Source organism: Octopus bimaculoides, chromosome 4 (genome assembly GCF_001194135.2).
Source record: "Octopus bimaculoides isolate UCB-OBI-ISO-001 chromosome 4, ASM119413v2, whole genome shotgun sequence".
NCBI lineage: Eukaryota > Metazoa > Mollusca > Cephalopoda > Octopoda > Octopodidae > Octopus > Octopus bimaculoides.
In genome coordinates this window covers 131,846,117-131,864,658 of record NC_068984.1, presented here as the reverse complement: position 1 = coordinate 131,864,658, position 18,542 = coordinate 131,846,117, and the positions used below count along the sequence as shown (strand labels likewise).

At 35.1% G+C, this 18,542-nt stretch overlaps 1 protein-coding gene across 6 annotated transcripts in view; it reads right to left on the bottom strand.

Moving 5' to 3' along the window:
* The window catches only part of LOC106876440 (zinc finger protein 236), a 194,159-nt gene that overhangs the window by 22,466 nt on the left and 153,151 nt on the right, over positions 1-18,542 (bottom strand). For 4 of the 6 annotated variants that reach the window (XM_014924998.2, XM_014924989.2, XM_052967501.1 and 1 more), the window contains one exon: positions 8,311-8,398. The gene's annotated coding sequence lies outside the window, so the exon portion shown is untranslated. Of the gene's footprint in view, positions 1-2,633; positions 5,843-8,310; positions 8,399-14,994; positions 15,953-18,542 lie in introns of those variants that run through there. The other 2 variants (XM_014925008.2, XR_008264007.1) reach the window with 2 other exon arrangements.

The following is an 18,542-nucleotide window of genomic DNA, read 5'->3' as shown; positions in this document are numbered from 1 at the left end:
GAAGAGATAAGAAATAACAAAATTACGTCATTGTTTCTGTGTATTTAAAAATAAACATTTAGAAGAATTAAAACAGAATATGGGGAATGAAAATTCAATATGGATGAAATAACTGACATAGAGGAAAGAAGTCAGAAATGTGAATGTAGGAGAAGATAGTCATTTGTAGAATGTGAGGAATTATATAATTGACAAAGAAAAGTCGTTGTTCAGAATCTTGGCACTTAAAACTTCAAAAATTTCTTTGAAGTTTAAGAAGCGAACCCCATATTTGTGGGTTATTGTTGTTGAAATCATCATCATCATCATCGTTTAACGTCTGCTTTCCATGCTAGCATGGGTTGGACGATTTGACTGAGGACTGGTGAAACCAGAAGGCTACACCAGGCTCCAATCTGATTTGGCAGAGTTTCTACAGCTGGATGCCCTTCCTAACGCCAACCACAGGTAAGAAAAATATTTTTGTTGGATGGTGTGGGAACCTGTTTGTCTATGTATTTAAGCCTTACCTTTACTATATAAATACTTTCCTTAAACACAATAGCACTAACTAGTCTAAATGGCCAAAGATATTTTAATTATGAAAAAAAATATGCAGCTACTTTAAATTATGGGACAATTTTTAAAATGTTATGTATTGATAAACATGTATTGTAAATAAGGAGTTAATGTTTTGCATGTGACACGACTAAAGTATTAGCAACAAGTTTCTTTTATTAAACACTGCAACAGATTGCACTAGTGTTTACGGAATCGTTGCAGTGAAATGTTATTGCTGAAAATAACAATACCAGGTGTGGTCTTTGCGATGTCATTGTTCATACTGAGCATTTTTTAAATTTATACACCCTTCTAAAGCTTAACCAGGCTCATAGGCCTGGTTTCCCAGTTTCTATGGCATATATGTTCCCCCCCAGTTGGATGGGACGCCAGTCCATCGCAATGTAACTCAAGAAACAGGAAGAAAGAGTGAGAGAAAGTTGAGGCAAAAGAGTGCAACAGGGGTCGCCACTGCCCCTGCTGGAGCCTCATGGAGCTTTAGGTGTTTTCGCTCAATAAACACTCAACGCCTGGTCTGGGAATCAAAACCGCGAGTCCGCTGCCCTAACCACTGGGCCATTGCGCCTCCACTTATACTGAGCATAGAAAGGCAATACTTTATCATACTCTCATGCTAATACTACAAATGTTCTGTTCACTTCACAATACTTGCAGTGACTGCAAGCATGTTTGCACCTTTCTAGCTGGTTTAAAATCATCTGTTATAGCAGATCAAAACACCAGCTAACAAAAAGGAAAAAAACAAATTGATGAGAGAGAAAGAATTTGTCAACCAGAAATCACCACCACAACTGTGGGTTACTTCTTTCAAACTTTCTGAAGTTCCTACTGTGCAAAAAGAGAATCTGGCCCTGGTGATGAAGTTTGGAGCTATTGCGAGCAACAAGCATGTGAAGCCACCTCATTTCATCGAAGCATTTTTCACATCAATACAACTGAGTGTTTGAACATTTTTGATTAAAGTTTTATGCCATGGATTACCAAACATAGCCTGAACGAGGTTATGTTTCTCATAGACTGCACTGCACTAGCACAGGTTTCAAAACTCGAGCGGAATAATTTGAAAGAAAAAAATTCCAGTCCGTTTTCAAAGAGGTCTGGCCTTTCAATCTACAAGATCTGAAATCGTGTGACTTTTGAATGTGTGTGAATGGGTGGGATTCACTGAGGACAAGCCTAATATAACACCTCACAGCAGCACTGGTACTCTGAAGAGTACCTTTAGGAGAGGCATTCAGATCTAACAATCTGGATGAGGTAATGAGGGTATGACCCAGCCATCTGCCATCTGTAATCGATTATAGCTGCTGGTGGTAGACATATTGAGTAACATCTTTCCTTATGTTATGATAAATAAGCAAACAAAGTTTCGTGCTTCTATCTTTTCATTTACCTTAGTTATGAGCTTTGAAACAACTAAACACAGTCTCCTAAAAGCAGCCTGAAGTTATACACACACACACATGTACACTGAGCAATGCCAGGCAAATGCAACAGTATACTTATGTGTTTCTATCGCTTTTCTCCCATCCAGAACTATTTCCCTTACTCCATATTCCTTCTTTCTTTCAACACACACACATCGAAAAAGACTTAGATCATACAAGAAAAGTTCAGTTAATTATTACTGATGTTGCTACAAATTAATTCACTTCATACTTAACATTATTAGCATTGTCTATGATTGCTCATCTAGTAGTTGATTTGATTATTATTGCATATATTAATTGCACATTTATTATTATTATTAATTATCGTATATAATTAGCTTCACAATAATGTCCTGGTAGTGTTACTGTTTTTATTAATTAACTATATTTATTATTCACATATTTTTGGTAACACTAAGCTTCATTTTATCATGTTTAAAATTCTTTAGCATTGAGATTACTCTGTCAAATGTAATGGTTATTAATTTACATTATTTTGGATTAGTCACACATCATCTTATAACTGAGATTTTGATGATGTGATTGTTTATGTTTAGAATGACATTGTATAGTAAGTATGAGAGGTTGGATCTGGATGATTTGAATAAAAAAAAAAACAAAAAAAAAAAACAGGTAGAATATTTTGGCCAGATATGGCCAGTTTAAATGCTAAATGGTTAATATCCTTTAAACAGTATTTATTCTCTTTTAGTTATATTATACTGAAGGTAACTTGTTTATGAGGGCAAAGTAGAAATTCATACAATGAAGGAAACCCTGTACTGGAAAAGCAGAAACTCTTAACACTGACAGGTAACACTTTAGTCAGGACAAATGGTGTCATGATGAAATATCAGAGTGCATTGAGAAGATCTGGTTTGTGGAACAAAATACATTATTTAAAAACACCTTTAGCTAAACTCACTAAATGTTAGAACAAGAAAATGACACTGCTTGTACCACTATGCAGCATGAACATGGATACAAATGCAGTTAGGTGTCTCTTAGTCTCAATAAAAACTTACTTCCTGCATTTCACAGACAGAATCTATAATAAGAGTTCTGTTGAAGTTATGGTTGTTTACATAATATAAGGGCCAAGATATTCAATTACAATAAAGTAGCTAGAAATATTAGACCAAATAATATCAGCAAGATTGCAACTGTAGAAAGAAGCAATTGTTTCCTCAACCATAACTGGCTTGAGTGGGATCTGATTTATAGAGTAAATGCTTCAGACATGAATAACACAACACATACTGGCTTTAGCAAAAACTCATTCAAGACCCAATTGATCTCAACTATTGAACAACAGTGAATGAACACAATAACTAGTGGTGGAGATAATTCATTACCAAAACTTCTGATATGGCTATTAGCATTCCATATAAACAGCCACATTCAGCTATCAGCAGGTTACGGATAATAATAAATGTGTGTGTTTGAATGTATGCACACACACTTGATTGGTTTTTGCCCTTTTCAAAATGTTCCAATCCACAAAAAAAAATAAGCTGTGTAAAATATTTAAAAGGTAGGTCGAAGCCATCAAAGTTTATATAAAATTTGGCATTTGTAAAAGGTGATGAATACATCATTTACTTTACAACATTTCTCTGTATTGTTGCATCATCTTAATAGGTATGCATCATGTTATGACATCAGAATACAAGCAAGTAACAGTATTTTCCCAACAAGTTCTAAGTGCGTAATAATTAAGATGCAGTTTTATCTGATCTATACCAAAAATAACTGCCAGATATACTGTAAACTGTTGCTACACAATTATTAAGTAATCTACATTTTCATATTAAGCAATAATGACTGTCATAGAGAGATTACAAAATCCACTCAATAAGTTAATGCATTACATCATAAAGAAAATTTAGTTTAAAGGGGCCGATTAACAATTAGTTTTACTCTTGTCAATTTTTATTCTGAAGGACAAGAGATTTGACATCAAGCAGCAGACCTGAAAACCATTAGACTTTGTAACAAAGACTACTACGTAGATGGATGATTGTATTGCTGCAGAAACAACATTGTAAAATTTAGCAGTTTTTTTTTCTGTGTGACCCATTTTGTCATGCCATCTCGTTTGTGGATTTCCTTATTTTTTCATTTCTGTCATTGGTCACCATTCCATGAATTTTAACCAACAATTAATCTATTATTCTGAATGATATGGCTGCTCATGTCCCATTTTCTTTTATTTACAGCAATAAAAATACCAGTCAATATGCCAAACCCCAAAAGATTTTTCTGTTGGGATAGACTGGAAGGTTTGACCTCGTAACCCTGCTGTACTTGTTCTGGCAATAATCTCTTCTCCAATGTCTTTTTCTGTTATTGCTCACTTCGCACTTATTCTTTTATATATGTTATTTTCAACTAATTCTATTACTTCATTTTTTTCCATTATTTGTATCTTCAGTCTGGAGGTCTTTCTTGCATTACACAATTCTCTTTCTCAGCATTTTCTGTCTCTTCTAGACTATCTTGTTATCTATATAATGTCATCAGTGATTCTGAGATAATGTACATTGTTTCTGCTGATATTTCTTGAATCTTCTATCTTGGTAGTATGAAGATGATTTCCAGTCATATTGTGAAATGTGTAGATGGTATGGTGTCTTCTGTGTTGCCCAGCAGATTATCCTCCACCAGGCAGAGGTAGTTTCCTTTCCCATTTTTTTTTTTTTTTTGTTATGCATAGATCTTCCAACAAATTCTGCACAATGATAGATTTTAACTTCTGATAATCTTTGATCAGATGATTGATGTTATGTATGTGGTTCTTAATAATAAGTGAAATCTAAAACATATATGTCAATAATTGTCCCTTGCCTCCAAGCAGAAACCAATGTCCCTTTACCAAATTGACTCTTTAAATTTTGAAATTCCCCCCTCCCCTTGCATGTTACTAACAATTGCCATTAGACTAATTTCCTTTTGTAAGCTTAGAAAGACATCAATGAATTAAGTATTTCATACACCACTCAAGCATATTGCAGTTTAACTCAATTGTAAAATTCATACCATTGGACTCCTTTTGAGTTATTTCCCCACTTAGTGCTTTAATTTAATTATCCAAATTTTCCTTATAGAAAAAATCATATTCATTTCTTTGCTAGGTAAAAACTACTAAATAGCAGGTTCAACTAATTAAGTTTCAGTTTGTTTGACCTCATCAGCCTTGTACTATGTCTGTATTTTCCCTTGCCCACAAAGATCAGACAGCCCTTTCCTTAAAGCATGAGGATTAACTTTAAAAATTCTTAATTTTGGTAAATTATTTCCCCTTCCCTTTGAGCCTACTAACAATTACCACTGGATTGCAAACAAAATTTCAGTAATTTATTGCATACAGCATTTAGTAATTGCACATGGATATCATAAGTATATGTATAGATCTTCTGTATATATGCCTGTATTAGCCTACACTTGTGAGCACACATGCAGATGTGTGTGTGCATCAATGTGCATAAAGTACATGCATCTGAATATTTTTTCTTGATGCCTAATTCCTTGAGAGTTACCTCCCCTCCCATAACTTGGAGGTCCCCAAATACCATGAACACCCATGCTGACAAATGACAAAGAAAGCTACCTTGTAACAACCATTAGTTTTGTATAGATTTGTATACTCAAATAATACTGGCCACATGTTGAAGCTGAGGTTCAGTTGCCTGTGTTAAATTATACACACAAGCATAGATAGACATAAACGACCTAAACCCCATACTACACAAGTTAGATCCGTGACTGGGGTAAGGTTACCAGACACACAGGTATGTGACATAGTAGTGGATTGGTACAGTAGTTGAAGCCATAACAGTGAAGAGACAGGTCTGGAAAGATTAGAGGGAACAATAAATAATATCAGAAGTGAAGGTGTTAGGTATATGAAACAGAAAGAAGCAGAAGGTAAGCAATATTCTATGGTGACAGGATCAGAGGTACTTATGATTGCAAAGCTGTGTGCCAACACGATCATGAGTAGCTCACTTATCCTCACTAACATAAGAAGATGCTTGGAAATGGTATTATGAGAGGTTCCTGAAAGTGGAGAATGCATGGGAGAGAGGAACTACACCAAGGGACAATTCCTAATAAATGCATACTTGAAAACTTGATTAATACTTTAACATTCAAACTGGCCATATCCAGCCCCTCACACTTAACCTACAATGTCATTCTAAAAATGAACAATCACATTATGAAAATCTCGAAACCTTGAGATAATGCATGATTAATTCAAAACAACATGAATATAAGCATTACATTTGACAAGGTAATCTGAATGCTAAAGGGTCGAAGATATGATGCCCTGACAAGCAGCTGGACAACAGAAATAATTACTGGGATGGTGAAAATATCTGAAGTAGAGCATATGTAAGGACGTACTAGCATAGCAGTGTCATCATTAACGCATGACAAGTATAAAGGCAGTTACTACAGAATCATCAAACTAATGGACCAAGAAAGGAACAGAAAAAGTCTTGGTACTCATCCCCACCTGTTTATTATAGTTCTCCAGGACATAAAAGAGTAGAAAAATCAGATAATGCAAGCTCATGTCCAAGTTCTCATGGCTGAATTTGTCTCAGACACAGAGAAGAAATTCCTAACATGGAAATAAAACTTAGATTTGAGAGACCTAATAGTAAACCTAGGAAAAACGTTTTAAGTTTGTGTCCAGTTGTACACTATTCTTTGGTAAAAGTGAGAGCTAGGAGGCAACCTGGTTCATCAACAATGACATTGTTGAACATCACATTACTATCACAAAACTCCACACATTTTCTCAGAAGCAAAAGTCTATCTCATGGATGGATGTAGCAATATTACATCCATGCTACTTATGACATAGTGAGAGCACATGTGTGGATGTATTCGTAGATCTTGTTGAGGAGGTCCACAACGAGTAAATTAATTTGAGAGGAAGAGAGACAGAATTCTATAGCCATGTCCAATAACCAGAAAAACAGTAGGTAGGAATTCTGTTCATGCACACAATGTAAACTATTGGTGCACAGGAGTGAAACGACAGGGTAAGCTGATATGGAGATAAGACTGCCTATGTGAGTAATCATCAAGAATAGTTAGCAGTCAGAGCACCAACAAAGTTCTTGTAAAGTCTTGGAAGGTGCCAAAGATGTTACTTGGGTAACCTTATCAATAGTGAAGGTGGGTGTTCTGAAATCTCAGTAGCAACAGTAAGAATGGGATGGGAAAAGTTTAGGGAGTTACTAGCTGTTGACTACAAAGGGATTCTCTCACCAAGACTATATTGTCTGACATTTGTCTATGAAGCGATGTTGCATGGTAATAAGGCACTTACTGTGGAAGGAGACACAAAGCCTGGAAATAAATGTAGCAAGCATGCTCCACGTGATATGTAAGTGTGCATGAACTATAGAGCACAAATGAAGTAAGAGAAAAAAATGGTGTAAGAGGAATCAAATAAGGTGTACAAGAGAGGTAGTTGCACTGGTATAGATATATGAGGCACACAGGCGATGACATTTGGGCAAATGGTACAAGTGGAAGGTATGAAAATACTGACAAGTGATTAAAGCTAATCTCAGGATGCAGAATTTCATGGAGATGGTAAGCGACCATGATAAGTGGCAAGATATTGTGCTGGAGGGGAGACCTGTTTAACTCATATGGGCATAGAAAACCAGATATAAAGGCGATGATGTTACTAAAGGTTCATGAACATCTAAAGAAATATTCTTAGGCTAACAAAAAAATGTCAATTTTGATTAGCTTAATTAGAGAAAATAAAGTTATATGATAAAAATGTAAATAGAAAAAGAAAAAAAAACCTAACTCTTCAAGCTGCAAATAATTGGAATATTCACTGAATTGATAAAATTGCTTAATTTACAGGTGAAGAAAATTAAATATTCTAAGTCAGTGGATCCCTCTGATTACTCTTTTACGCTGCTGGACATCCCTACCTCACCCTCACTAGCCATTTGATGTTTAAAGACAAGTTTTATAGATACTTCTTTCAAAATTCCTACTTTGTTTATCACACATTAACTTGCATAGACTGAACTATGTAAACTGTCAGAGAAAGAAACCTAGTTGTTTCTTGCAATAAATATTCATATAAATAAAGCAAAATTTGTTCCTGAACCCATAAAATACTACTGTGAACCCAATTTACTATTTTGCTTATGTGGGCCCCACTAAATCTTATATACAAGGGGGTCACATGAAGCCAAGTTGAGAATCACTGTTCTAAGTGAAAAACTTTACCTAATTCATAAAAGAGTGTTTAAGAAAAAAACGAATTTATATTTACCAGGTGTATTAGTTATGTAACAATCCAAAGGAACCAGCCATTGGAGATGATTGAGAAATATCCAACATGAGCTGTGGACCATTTTCAGCTAAAAAACAAAAGAGAGAGAAAGGGAAAAAAGCGGAAAATTTAGAAATATTACAAAGATGATACAATTAGTAAAACATTAATGAAACAATCAAGTCAAATTTGGGATAATTAGTTTAGGATTAAAAAAAAACATTTTTATGATTTTATGGGAATGCTGGTATTTTGAAAATATCTCATGGAGTGATGATCATGTTCTGCATAGTCACATGTTACCCTTTGGCAATGCATAGCATCCATTCAGCCATCCTGCCAGGGATACGGCTAAGTTATGGGACTGCAACATGGCAGATTGTAAAGAGGCAACAGAAGAGCTAAACTGAATATAGAGTCACAGGAATCCATGCAAGCAGTGCAACCAGATGATGAATTTGTGTAGCTTCCCTGGTCAGCTCTAATCCTGCAAAACTTTAATGAAATGTAGTCTGTCCATTATCACATCATCTACTTTTCATAGCCAGTGTAAAAAAGAACTACATTATCAAATGTAGCCGATATGTAAGCCCCTTGTATGTAATTCAACTATGTAATATGGTTTATTTCTATTTCTTTTATTCCACAGTTTTACATGAATATAAATTACATGAACTCCCTCATGCCACAACTATCTAGGAGAGCACTAACTCTGAATGAAATAGGACACAAAGTAGTAGAAACTCATTAGTGCTGCAGCAAGACAACATTCCTAGCGTTGCTGACATGATAAGAATCTATGCTGTAGAGTGGTTGGTGATATAGAGAGCACCCATCAGGTGTGTGTATATAACAGGTGGTTTTGTACTGAGCCCAACAAGTGGCAAGACACTGTGACAACTCACCCCACACATACCAGCATGGAAAAGGGATTGAGCAAGGATGTTGGAAGACAATAGACATTTTTCTTTATTTCTTTGGTTAATTTTGATACAAACAAACATAAGTAACTAACTTTACAGGATAAATAACAAATTGTTTATTAATTAGCAATAAAGAAAGCCAGGAAAATAAATTAGAATGTAACTCATGTTTAGATAAAGTTATATTAGGGGTCCCTCGGTAAATACTATGTACATTGAGAGTAATCAAAGATATCCAGAACACTAATCTTCAGAGAAAAATGTTGGCAATAAAATAGAAATATAGTTTTGACCAGAATGTGGGCCCCATTAAAAATGGTCCTGCTGCTTAACTCTCATGTTCAGATTACTCGGTCAAATTTAATGCTTACTTATGCATATTGCTTTGAATTAATCATGCATTATCTTACTGCTTTAAGATTTTGATGATGTAGTTTCTCGTTTCTTTTCAGAATGACATCATAGAGTAGATGTGAGAGGCTGGATCTGGCCAGTTTGAATATAAAACAAGTGGAATGTTTGTGTCAGATATGGCCAGTTCAAATGCTAAAGGTTAAACACTTTCAGCATATAATGATAAAGAAACTGACACTTAAAAACTATGAAATGCATGGAAATAAAGACAAAATATACATGCCCATTATATCTATATATACACACACATACACCCAAAAAGAGATGATGTGTTTGGGGGAAAACAACCAGGAGAAAGAGAACTCAATACATGAATATATTCTTTTAATTGGCATAAAAAATTAAAATGACTCAAAGAGCAAGAGTCATTTTCCTAAGTTTCTTTTGCTACCTAAGTACACACATAATAAACATATGATGATGATGACTCCAACATATATTCATGCACACATTGGACTCTCCTGAAAATATTGTCAAATGAGTATGTCTCGGCCACTCAAGTGAATCACTCATTCATTTAAATTTAAGCAATAACTTTCAAAGACTCCTGTACATGCACATTATATAAAGTTATATACTGGTATGGTATACCCATGAGATCTACTTGTCCACATTTTCTTAAAACACTTGAGTGAAAGACAGCAGTAGAATATACCTTTCAATGGGATCAAACTTGGATCTCATAACCACATATACACACACAAATATTCATTCACTCAACATGTTTTTTTTTCCATGTTAGCAAAAACCCTGCGTGTGTGTATCCATGAGTGGTTAAGCAGCATGCATCAAACTACCAACCCTTGTGTCACTTTGTATTTTCTGCTGATTAAAAATAAATATATAATACTCATGTACTGAGCTCTATTTATCCTGTTTGTTCTACCAGGCCAACATACATATCACACACTACCATCAGTTGTACCTCCACTTTGAATATGTTGTATGGAATCTGTGTGAGTTTCAAAGCTGGATGGCTTTTCTGTGAAGAGCTGCCAGCATGTGCACACACACACACATGTAGGCATGGTGATGCAAACGAGAAAAACAGAACTCAAAATATGAATATATGGACATTTCATTAATATTCAGCAGAAGCAACAAAGTGATTTAAGGTCCGAGAGTTTCGTGCACTGGCACTTATCAAAGTTATAAGTGGTAATGCATGAAATTCTTGGACCACAAGCCACTCTGTTGCCTCTGCTAAATATTAATATATATATATATATATATATATATATATATACACACACACACACACTAAGCTTTTTTCAGTTTCCACATTCAACTACAAGGCTTTGGTCTGCCTAGGGCTGTAATAGAAGGCACAAGGTGTCATGCAGTCACAACATGGCACCTTGACCAAGAATCCAAAACCATGAGTTTGGAAATCAATTTAACTGCACAGACATGCCTCTACCTAAAGAGGTAAAGAAGTTTCTACCTTGTCTCGATAAAAATCTCTTTAACACTGAATAATGGTAGACTGGGTCTCAACATCTGTAGAAAAATCTAATGCCCTGTTTCTTGGCATTAGCCCATTCTTCTTGGACTTAGTGAACCACATCCTCTTTTGCATTGACAGGAGTTGCCAAATCTGAACAAGATGCTTTCAGACAAAAAGTACTAAGGAAAGAATGGGATGCTATTTTGTTAACATCAAAATTAGATTGTTAAAAAATAACTAATCAACAGGTGAAATGCTTTATATTATCCACACATGTAGTGTTGATTTGTAACACTGACAATTTATTGAATGGTTACAAATTATGAAAAAAGTGCCATTAAGATTGTGTACCTATATCTATGCTTCATGCAAATGCCGTTGGAATGACAATAACTTTTGACTTGCATCTCCTGGTTGTTTCCTCCTAACTCTCAATAAAATTCATATTTTTAAACGACAATTTGCAAAAACTTGGTTTTTGAGTGTAGATTATGTAATGCCGATGATTTAGAAATATAAATCTAAAGAAAAAAAAAAAAGAAAAAAGTGCTTAGGTTACAGAAACTGGTGGTTAACGAAATAGGGAGAGGGAGTTGGGACGAATTATCCGAAAGTCCCCTCACCACCACCACCACCACCACCACCACCACCAAAAAAACAATTTCCTTTTTCTATAAATTTCATCAGCATAATCACAAATCTACACCAGGTCTGCACAAAATTTTATTTAAAAAATTACGTTTTTTTTTTTCAAAAAGTTATGAGAAAACGAATTGGTGGGAGGCACCAATCTGTAGTTATGCTGAAATTACATGAACTTTCCCTGCCATTTTTTAAATGCCAATTGTTTTCGAAAGCACTTGCAAGATCCACAGAATAATGAAACGTTGTTCATTTATCTCAATGAATAAATCTGTTCTGGAGCCAGTCGGTTTTACCTCCTACCAAAAGACCAGATGGTGCGACTTTTGCGCCCGAGAAGTAGGGGGCGCTTTCTACTCTTGGATGTCACTGTAGTAGATTCTTTTGCTTGTTGCACGCCAAGTCTGTGTTGTTCTAACGAGATCAGTAAAACAAACTATCAGTGTTATCTATTAATCGTACTTTTTAACCACTGGCATTTACAGCCCTTTGTCTTATTTTTGATATTAAATTTATTGAAACAACAGTGGAATAGCGAGATGGTACGCATGGCTTCATTGAGGACTATACTAGCCATTACTGCAATGTCCACCTCTTGTCTCTGCTACTCTAGTTTTATATATTTTAAAACCATCTACATATTTGACATGAGTTTGTCTATATGTAACAATTAATTATAAAGATATTGTGAACAATTCGACAATGTAATAGTTAATAGCTATGAGAATCGCAGTGGAATGTGGACGACGGCTACACGTTGATGATGTAGAATATAGTTGATAAAGCAATTTTATTAATAAACGGAGAATTCAACGAAAAACAATCGCGTTAGAAAAAAATACACTGGATGCTAAGTGATTAAACATTGCAGTACTTTGCGCATGTAATGTAGACTAACAAGAATACACACTCACACAAAAGAGATATTAAAATTCAATGGTTAAAACTAAATTTTAATTTAGAAAACTGATTACAAAAAGAGAAAAAACTCTCGAGGATTGCCGTTGAATAAGTTGTCATATATTTCCGATTTAAAAAAACCAAAAAAAGTGATACAACCCAAATGACCAAATTAGATTTGCAGTATCAGTTAACATTATAGTTCAAGCAGTAATAACTGCTGACTAAGAGACTTTATTTATCTCCCTTAAGCTACATCCCTACATACTTATATTACCATGCAAGAGAATATGTCTGTCTATTATTACTCGGAACTGGTAGGGAGGATATACAAGACTTATTAAAACTTTTGTTGAATCAAACTCAAGATGAATTTAGTATAATTAAACCATGGCTATTTGTATATAAATGTTATTGGGACTTGCTCTCAATTAGCTCCCAGAGCCACAAACATAGTGAATAGTGATAACTATTAAGATAATACCACAGAGATTATTAAGAATAAAAATTAAACTAAATTATACAAAGATATAATATATCATATATATATATATATATATATATATATATATATATATATATAATGGTACTGAAAAGAAAAAGAAAACAAAAACATGGCATAAAATGGAGTTATTTCCCTTAGATTAAAATGGGTTTTATATTGACAATTTCGGGACACACACACACACACACACAGGACGCAATAATATATTCTTCTGTACTTGACGAAACAGCATTAAATGGCTTGGGGTTATTTTTATAAACGAACAAGTTAATGGTTCTGTTGAACGTAGTTATATATACATGCACGTCTCTATCATTAAATAACGTTTCTATATATATAACAAATTAGAAAGTAATTGCTAAAGAACCAACGACGCAAGCTTAAAAAAAAAATGTTTAGAAGGAACTTAGAAATATATTGAATTTCTTGACTAACTAGAAACATGATCGATAATGTTAGAATGATAACTATTGGTTATAAATGAAAGAATGTAGGCACATCGAAAAGTAGGTAACTGTTTTTAATAAGGAAAACAAAAGAGGGGGGGGAAAAGCCCCGACAGGACTCGGAGTGATGATTGAAGGGAAGCAGTTTGAGGGGGGTGGGTTAAGTTAAATTGTTGCTTTACGAAGTAGCGGTATCAACATCGGAGAGGCTGTAAGTGAATGGGGGAATGCCACGATGACGTAATCACCATGTGGTCTGTGACGTTGAGAGGTTATATAAATACTTTATGCACATGTCCAAACATAACGCACGTGCTTTACATTCAACAGGTTAGAGACTATGTTCTAACCAACATGTTGGACACAAACTGCGGAAAGGGAGGGTGATAGGCAAAGGAGCCGAAGGTTGCATTTTTAACAGCTATTATCAGTTTAGAACGAAAAAGTAACAAAGCAAAAAGTTTTTAACAACAAAGTTGTAAGTGATGTTAGATCAGAAAGTTTAAACAATGATGTAATTTTAAGATTTAAAATTTCATAACAATTGGATAAATAAGCAGTAATGATGAGCACATTTCACTTAGTCACTGAAAATGATAAATAAATACAAGAAGAAAAAAAGCAATACCAAAGCGCTAAAGTTTAATGCACATTTAAGAAAGCAAAAATAGCAAAGTTTTTGCCTGGACAAAGAATTAGATTAAAAGTTCAAAAAAAATTAATACCGTTCATAAACTATTACTTTATCACTTGCATATTACTAAACGATTTAAGCTGCTTTTTTTTTTTATAAATTTAATATCTGATGTTATGTTAATGGACTGAGAATCAAACAGGCCCTCAAGAAACGGAAATGTATAATTAATTACTCTAATTATAACCAATTAAAAAAAAATTTATTGAGTAAGGTAAAGATAGGCATACGTGTATCACGGTAGAAATTGGTCTGATTGAAGCGAATCAAACATTAATAGATAAACATGGTGCCAGCCATACTTGTAAGTCAGTACAGCGGTTGTAAAAAGTTGTTTAGCGAAGGGTGCTTCGATAGACGAAACAGCTGGAAAATTGCCGCAATTATGAAGAAGAAATGAAAAATTGGGATTAAAAAAAAATAAACCTAAGATATTACCTACCTCAGATGAAGTTTTGTTTAGAATTAAAACCAGAATTTTTAATCAATTGCATGTATTTAGTCAGTAAAAGTACACTGGATCGCTAAACATTTTTTTTTAGCCTGCTACGTACACAGAGACTCTCCAACCCTCACTATCTCTGGCGCACACACACATTCACACCCCAATGTTGTTTTTAACCGTTACTCAGCTCTCTACCTCTGCAAGAATGAAGACCCACATGGAAGGTATATTAAATAAAACTAAAAGAATAAAATTATCACAAACTTACTTTATCGAAATTACTGCGTTTTCGCATTTTTCAACACGTTGGGCCTAACTCCTGTTCAGGTAAGTCTTGTATGATGTAGGTTTCAGAATACATGAATATTCATTACATACCATATATATAAATATATATATCTATATATATATGTATGTATGTATGTATATTGAAAAAAACAAACAAACAATAAGCTAACCAGCGCTTTGTGGTGTTAGTTCCGCTGCTTTGCACTGATTTGACTAATGTGATCAGGCGGCTTGGTTTAGCGACTGCAAGTTATAAATCCGTCGTTAGTGGCTAAATTAAATATAATAGCGCGTAGTATGCCAGCTGTCCGAGAGTAATTCGTCCTGCTACAAGCATTGGCTGGAATCGTAGCCCGAAAACCTGCAGCCATGCTGCACAGGGCGGGCAGTTGAGAAGATTACTACTATTACTACTACTAGCACCACCGCTGCTACTACTACTACCGACTGTTTTCTACCGAGTTGGCCAGCTTACTTACAAGCAAGTTTCCGCAGCTCACTGAATGAAGTTCTCGAACTACGGTACTATTTACTTACAAGCTACGTACACTCACACTTGCTAGGTGGCCGAGAAGCAGTAAATTTGAAGAGAAATAGTTTCAACAAGACGTAAACCACTTCTACAACTTTACCAACTGGAGCATTGTGATGTGATTAGAATAAATCATTACTACTTCCTCCTCTACTTGATTAACATACACTCGCAGCAGAGCCGGAGAGAGAAGCACAAACTACAGAATACAGCGCATGCACGCAGTAAGGCGGACAGCCGTTATTCTACTGCCGGCACCACCACTTGGACGTGCATCAGTTAAACAGTGAGGGTGGGGGGGAAAGGAAGGAAGGAAGGAAGGAAGAAAGAAAGGATGGATGGAGACGGTGAGGGAGAGAGAGGTGGGTCGAACAGAGGCAGTCAGTGAAGCGAAGAGTACCAACAGCACGCAATAACAACATTCGAAATACAGGACGTTATTGCTAGAAGAAACGCAAAGGCCTGGTATCTCGCAACATCAAGAGAATAAAATACACGATGCACAGCTGGGGGATTGATCGGGCAAAATGCCGAGCTGTCAACTTGCAAATTGCTACACAATCTGTGTGTATGCTTACAAGCATTATTTCGCATTCAATACATACCCTATTATATTTCTTTACAAACCTTATACTTATTTCATTACACACACACACATCCACGGACTCCTTTCTTTACCCTCTCTCTCTCTAATCCCTCACCGTGTGATAATGCAAATATTTGGAAACTTTTGCCCCCATCAGGTTACATGCAAAAAACAGCAACAGCTACAACAATGTAGAAGAATAATTTTATTTACAAAATCTCCTATGGTGCAAAACTATTCATAATAATAATAATAAAGGCAATAATAAATAATCAGAAATTAAGAATTACTAGCGATAAATCGCATACATTATTTCATTATATGTATGTAGGTAAGCCGGTTTCAGGCCACTAAGTCAGAAGTTTCATGAGACTGAAATTCTCAACACACACACACTAATACGTATTCGCGAGCGCATATACATACAATTGTGTATGTATGTATGTGTACAATATGAATATATACCTTATCTGTAATATATACTAATGTACGCGCATACGTTTGTATCTACAGATGTATCCACGTATATATATAAATAACATGAGTGTCTTTATAGCAAAACTTGAAGTATATAAGTCTACTCAGGGTTTCAAACCAAGCTCTTAGCAACTGTTGTGAACGAACAAAGCAGCCTCGGCCGAAACTCGCATCACACTTATTAAATTTTGATACAAATATTTCTATCCACTCAACTCAACGTGTTGAGTTCTACATGGGATAATGTTTACGCTTCGTAAAATATATTTAATGTACCTTACAACTCTTGCATTACAATATATATCCTGCGTGAGTGTAAAAAAAAAAGAAAGATGCAAAACTACATTATATATAAATATACACACACACACACACACATACACACACACACAAATACATGTGTATATAAAAAAAAGTTCAATTATATGTACACATATATTAGATACATATGCATACACAAGTATATACACAGATATACACAAAGTATATACACGTATGATATATATATAAATATGCACACACGTACATATATATATATACATACATATACACACATATACGGTGTGTGTACATATATACACAACCTTATCTGCATACATAAGTTTATATACATACGAATATATATACACACCACTATATATATATTATATACACAGCAAAACATGTACGCATAGGGGTGTGTGTATAAGTTTTAGTTTCCCCGTGTTTGCATCGGTCAAACAGAATTCGTTAAGGCAGATTTTCTACTGCTTTCATGCCATTGCTTTCACCAACCCTCATCTCTTTTCCAAGTAAGGTAGTATTTCCCCATAGCTAGATATCTTTCCATGAATGAAAGTAACACTTACTACTATCACATGATATCACGAGAAACACATGCATACAGATATGTGTGTGAATATATCTTTTATTTTTTGCTTGTTTCAATCATTAGACTGCGGCCATGCTGGGGCAACATCATGAAAAACAATTTGTCAGATGAATAGATCCCAGTACATATTTTTTAAAGCGTGGTACTTATTCTATCAGGCTCTTTTGCCAAACCGCTAAGTTATAGAAAAGAAAAGGTAAACACATCAACAATAGTCAAACAGTGGTGGGGAACAGACACAAGGACACTATATATATATATATATATATATATATATATGAAGGGATTCTTTCAGTTTCTGTCTATTAGGCCCTCTTCAAGATTTCGGTCAGCTTGTCCAAGGTGCCACACAGTGGGAATGAACCCGAAACCATGTGGTTGTAAAGCAAACTTATTAACTGTACAGTCACTTCTGTGCCTTCATATATGTGTGTGTTTACACACACACACACACACGTTTGTGTGTGTATCTTTTATTTGTTTCATTCATTAGAATGTGTCCATGCTGGGGCACCACACTGAAGAATTTCTAGCCACATCAATTGACCCTATTACTTCTTTTTAAGCCTGGTACTTTTACTATCAGTCTCTTTTGCAGAAATGCAAGTTCTGGAATGTAAATACACCAGCACCAGTTCTCAAACAAGTGAGGAACAGACACGCACACACAACAGGCTTCTTTCAGTTTCCATCTACCAAATATACCTACAAGGCATTGGTCAACCCAAGGCTATAGCAGAAGACACTTGCCCAATGTGTCATGCAGTGGAACTGAACCCAGAACCATGTGGTTGGGAAATAAACTTAACACACTGCCACATCTATATGTGTATATAATTATATATATATAATTACATACACGATATACACATCGACAAATGAATATTTGCCTACACACACACACACACACACACACACATAAGTATGTATCTATATTTTGATATATATACAGTTATAAAATAGATGCTAATGCACACGCATACAGGTGCAGGAGTGGCTGTGTGGTAAATAGCTTGCTTACCAACCACATGGTTCCGGGTTCAGTCCCACTGCGTGATACTT